Raw genomic sequence first — 6000 nt, forward strand, 5'->3', positions numbered from 1 at the left:
ATGTCGACTAGGGGATTAGGATTCTCTCACACTCTTAGTTTCGATGGCACAAATTTTGATGTTTGGGTAATTCGCATGCTTAATCTCTTTAGGGCCATGGACCCAAATTTAGAGCGAATTGTAGATATGGGTTTTTCTCCTCCAAAGGATCCCCAAAGATTATCTTTAGAGGATGAGAAAAACTCTTATCTCAATGCTCAAGCTTCTAATGTGCTTTTCGATGCTTTGAGCAATGTAGTTATATTTAAACTCATGCCTTTCCGGGATGCTCATGAGTTGTGGACAAAGCTTCAAGATAAATATGGCGTGTCCAAGTTTTGTGGGGATGATTGTTCTCCCTCCACCTCCGGCCGAGTTGTGTTCTCAACTTCTTCTACTTCACCTACATGTGGTTTGCCACAAGGTAATGACATGGTGAGTAGTGGTGTTCATTGCAATGATGATAGTGGGCTTAGTTTTGATAATCCTTCATCACTTTCTTGTTGCGATGCTTCATCTTTGGACTCTAGCACTTCGAGCACTCCAAATGTTTCACATGCTTGTGTTGATAGTCCTTGCATATCATGTACAAATTTCTTGACTAAATCTCATGATGATATGCTTGCTATGTCTTGTTGCCATGATAAAAATGCATGTATTTCCTCGAGTTGTTGTGCTAACAATGTAGAGGAAACCCAACACTCCATGGAACAAGATGTGGTCTTGAATGGTGCTTCAAGGGATCCCACATCATCATCTATTGCTTTTTGCCTTATGGCCAAGGCTTCAAAGGTATCTCCCACTTTGAATCCCAATATATCTTGTGATAATATTGATGATGGCAAGAGTGATGATGATGTCGATTATGATGAAGAGAATGATGATGTTGCCTCCTTAAAAGTTAAGGGGGAAATAATTTTTAAAGCTCTTCTTAAGAATAAAATTGCTCGTTCCAACTTCATGGAAATCATGTCTATTGCTATTGAGGGCAAGAAATATATGATGAGTTGGAATCTCGTCTTGAGGAGCATGAGGTCACCATTGATAAAATGGAAGGTCATGAGCGTGATTACGCTAATGAGATTGCTGACCTCTCTCAAGCTCTTGAACTTGAACAAACCACCAAGGAATCTCTTGAGGAGACTTTTTCTCTAGAGTTATCTAGAGTGAAGGAATCTCATGATAGAGCTCTTGAGGTGGCCAATGTTTTTGGAACTAAAAATGCTAAGCTTGAAGTTGCTCATGCTAGACTCCTTGAGGATTTTGAGCACCTCGAAAATGGCTCAAGGGTCATCAAGGGTGAGCTCATCAAACTCACCGAGTCTCATGCTCAACTTGAAGCTTCTTATTTAAAAGAGCTTGCCAAGTTGCCTTCTCCTCTTGTTGTTAATGATGATGATTGTGCTACTAACTCTATTTCTTGTGAAGCATCCATTTTAAAGGAGAACGTTGAGCTACGGGCTCAACTTGAGTTGCTATCTAGCAATTATGGGAAATTGGAAGAAAGCCATGAAAAGCTCTCAAGCTCTCATGATGATCTTCTAGTATCCCATAATGTGCTAAAGATAGCTCATGAGGCCATGATTGCTAAGGTAACATCTAGTGAGCCTTATGTGGACACTAGCACTACTTTTAGTCAAAATGCTATATTGCCTTGTGCTAGTCCTCGCGATTCATCCATGCATAACGTTGGTACATCTTGTGATGAATTGCTTTCCTTGCCTTGTTGCTCTAATGATGAAGCTTATACTTACTCTAGTGCTTGTGTTGAGACTAACCATGTAGAGGAAATCAAAGAGCTCAAGGCCCAAGTCACTTCTTTGAAGAAAGATTTGGAAAAGTGTCATGAAGGGAAGGCCACACTCAACAATATCTTGAGTGTACAAAAGTCCCCCAATGACAAAGGTGGACTTGGATTCAACTCCAATAAGAAGAAGTCCAAGAGCAACAACAAGAAGGGCCAAAAACAAGTCAAGAGTTCGGCCAAGATTATTTGCTTCAAGTGCAGAATTGAAGGGCATCATGTTAGATCTTGCCCATTGAAGAAGAAGGCCATTAGTGACAAGCAACAAGGGAAGCGGCTATAAGTGCATTCTCATGCTCAACCTCAAGTTGAAGAAAGACCTCTTCCCAATAAGACTCAAGCTAATGCTTCTCAAGTTGAGAAATCAAGTGAGAAGAAAGTGAAGAGTAGACGTTGCTACCTATGTCGTGAAAAAGGTCACGTCGCTTCTTCATGCACGAATGGTACCTTATCCAACCCTATTCTAATTGATGATATCTATTCTCTTGGGAAGGATAAGGTTGGCAATGTGTTTGCCAAATTTGTTGGTACTCAAAGTGGTGTCAAGAAAAGAACCATTTGGGTAGCCAAGCCTATTGTGACTAACCTCTTAGGACCCAACTTGGTTGGGGACCAACTAGCTCATACTTGATCAATAGGTGTTGTTGGAGGACATTGGAGACTTGGCTACATTATGAAGAATTAAGGGGACTTCATCACTCTTATTGTCTCAAGCCAAGTCAATTGAATCATCAAGCTTATATCTTATATCCAATGTGCCTCCTTGCAGTAACTTGTACTTAAATTGCTTACATTGAAAGTTACTTGCCCCCTTGCATGTTTGGTTTCGTTCCTTGCATGGGTTTGTATATGTTGTGCTTCCAACTTGATTATCTTGAGCAATCAAGTATGTGTGTGTTGGTTTGCACATCATGTACGTGTGTGTCATGCGTTGAACCTTTTGCATCTTGTTTATTTCTTAGTTGGCTCTTGTGAGAGATTAATGGAATATCCCATTATGGGGAAGTGATGTGCTTTGATTACCCCACAATCCTATAAATGTGTGTACATGAGTAATACCATCTAGTATTGATATTTCAAGATTATCTAGTCGCTATGTGGTATGTCTTCTCATGAGAAATTCAAATTCTAAATAGTCCATTAATTATCTCTTGTTGGATCCTTTTATTTGCCTCTTGTTTATCCTTATTTGGTATCAAATTATGGGGGAGTAATATGCTATGTGTATATTACTAGCCTAGAAAATGTGTACATTTGAGATATTGTCACCTAGAGTTGATATTGTAAATTATCTTGTTCCTAGGTGGCATGTTAGCTCTACAAGTTGCAATTTGCTTTTTGTTTGGTGTGAAGATGATGTCGGATATCCTTGCTATCTACCACCGGGAATTATTTCCATTTATTTCTTGTCTTTTGACAATTGTTACTCACTTGTGTGGTACAATTTATTGATCATCTTTACATTGGCTTTTGCTTTTATTTGCCTTTTCTCTTGCCTAGGAATGTATCAACTCCCTTTGTCTTCCATACCACTTGTGGATCTTGTTAATTTCTTGATCTTGTCTAGTGTTTTCTAGATATAGTGAAAGTGGTGATCCCACCTTGTGCATTTTGTATTCAAATGCAAATTCTCTAAAATGCACTAGTCTTGGGGGAGCTATCCTATTTTCTATAAAACACTCATCTTGCGCTCCTTATCAAGTGTGTGTTGGTGGAAGGCAAGCCGTTTTCTTTTTGGTACTTTGTGCCATCGTGAAACTTTGTAGAGAGCTTGGTTTGTTTGGAACCATCCTTTCTTTTGGGAGTTTGATATCTTTTATTTAGTGTGTATCAACCGATATCTCATTCCTTGATGTATCTATTATGGATATCCTCCAAGTGATGATTTATTCATTTGGTATCTTTTCTTCACTTGGTTTTTCTTTGTCATTTGGTTTCGGTTTTTGAAAGTCTTGAGCATGCATATTAATTTGATGTAGTATTTTTAGCATGCTTTCTTTCTTGGACCCAATATATAGGGGAAACTCCACCAAGTCTCAAATTGGATGAGATGTGCATGAAATTCATTTTCATATCTATATGCACATATTTATGTGGAGGTTGTCCTATGTATTGTTGGTTCTCTAACTCTTTGGTCCCAATGAGTTTGGGTACCATTTTGTTTGTGTTGTTGTTCTAGGAGCAATTGGAGATGCATTGGATGCTCGGCTCACTCACAAGGAAGGTGGTGTCATCATGTGCTAATTGGAGTCAAGCTAGGATGATCAATGAACTACTACCTACCTTTAATTGGTATCTACTACATCCTTCCAATGATATCTCGGTAACAAGTATCTCTTGATGCATTCTTTTCTTGCATTCAACCTTGTGTAGGTTGCATCTTAGCATGATTTTCATTCCATCTTGTGATACTTGTTTCCTTTCTCAAAGCATCTCAACGATGATCTCATGTTGCTAGTTGTGATGTCTTTGATGGGTGTGTGGTAGGAATTCATTTATATACTGTAAGACCATATCTAGCCATGTGCTATGCTTCCACGCAAATATCTTATTGGTATATGTATGACTTCCTTTTGGATATCTTGTTCCTTCGTGTTGTAACTTTTCGGGTGTACATCCTTCTTTATAGATATATATATCATCATGATTTCGTCTACCTAGAATCTTATACACTTGAGAGAAGTTGCATATCTAGATGATATCCTTTCTTTCACGTCCACCTTGTCTTTCTTATGTTATTTCTTTGGTGGCTCCGTGAAAGCTTTTGCCTTGAGTGCGTGTCTTCTATCGTCGCATCTTGATGCGCTCTTGTGTGGTGAAGATTATTTTCCTCATGCTTATATTTACGAGGTTTTTGCCATCTTAATTGGTATCCCTCGTCTTGATGAGCCTTTCATCTTCTATCTTCACCGCGGGTTATCACAAGCATAGGTTCTCTATATGCTTATTAGTAAGCTTGTGAACCCATTTGCTAGTTGTGTGTGGGAATGATAGGCCTTGCACCGTGTGCCTCATTCTTTCAAGACTTTATTGATGCTTAATGCTCTTCTGTACATTAGTCTTCTCAAGTGCATTGCCTTGACTCACACACATCTTTTTGGTTGAGCCCACTCTTAAGTTGCCTCTCTTACTTGTTGCTCAACCATGTGTTTGTTGCAAGTACTAGGCTTAGTTTCCTATATGCTCTCTTGCACTTGTTGTAAGTTTCTATTGATTTTGGGGGAGCTATGATCCTACTTTGTGCACTTCGTATCCAAATACAAAAATTCTTGATGTGCACAAATCATGGGGAGCTTCTCTAGTTTCTTTAGAACACTGCTCTGCTCTTAACATAATATCCTTTATTCATGTGGCTCGTAGGATCATTGGCCTAGTTGGTTCAATTGGTATCTTTTGATAGCTTGCTTCAATTGGTATCTTTTGATTGCTTGATTGCTTGTTTCTCTCTTTGTTATGTCTTTGTGGCATACCTTCCTTTTGCAATCTTTGGGCCTCAATATAGTTTGTCTTCCTCCAAGTATTTACCGTTGGATATGTGTATTGCATTCCACTCTCTTGTTGAGAAATACACAATTCATGGAGGAACACATTTTATATTGTCCTTCTAAGCTTTTAGCCCATTTTGACAATGGATGCCAATGGGTGAGAAGTTTCAGAGAGTTTTGTGGAGAAGTTTAGAGAGTTGTCTCTTCTGGCTTTGGTTTGTTCCTAAGCATACGCATCTCCTACGCATGCATGATTGGTTGTTGCATTGCATGGTGATGCATAGTTCCTTATATAAACTCTCTTGAAAGTGATTGTCATCAATTACCAAAATGGGGGAGATTGAAAGGACATGCGGTGCCCCCATGTGTGGTTTTGGTAATTGATGACATTCTCTATGGACTAATGGTTGCATTGAGTTATATTTGAAGGATTTTTCCATAGTCATTTCTTGAAGTCCATGTGTTGGTTTCAAGGAGTTTATGGGTTGACCAAGGTGCTATTAAGGAATTATCCAAAGATTGGTCATGTGAGTGTTAAGCTTATTGCAAGCATGTCTTGAAGAAAAAGATTGTGTGATCATGCATGTTTACCTTTAAGACATCATCCAAATGAAGAGAGTTGGAAAGATTCAAGGTTGATCAATACTAAGTCAAGAGTGAATCAAGTTGATCAACACACAAAGCGCACAAGTTGTACCGAGAGGGACCAAGTGATCCCATGGTATGGTAAGC

Source organism: Aegilops tauschii, chromosome 2 (assembly GCF_002575655.3).
Source record: "Aegilops tauschii subsp. strangulata cultivar AL8/78 chromosome 2, Aet v6.0, whole genome shotgun sequence".
Classification (NCBI taxonomy): Eukaryota; Viridiplantae; Streptophyta; class Magnoliopsida; order Poales; family Poaceae; genus Aegilops; species Aegilops tauschii.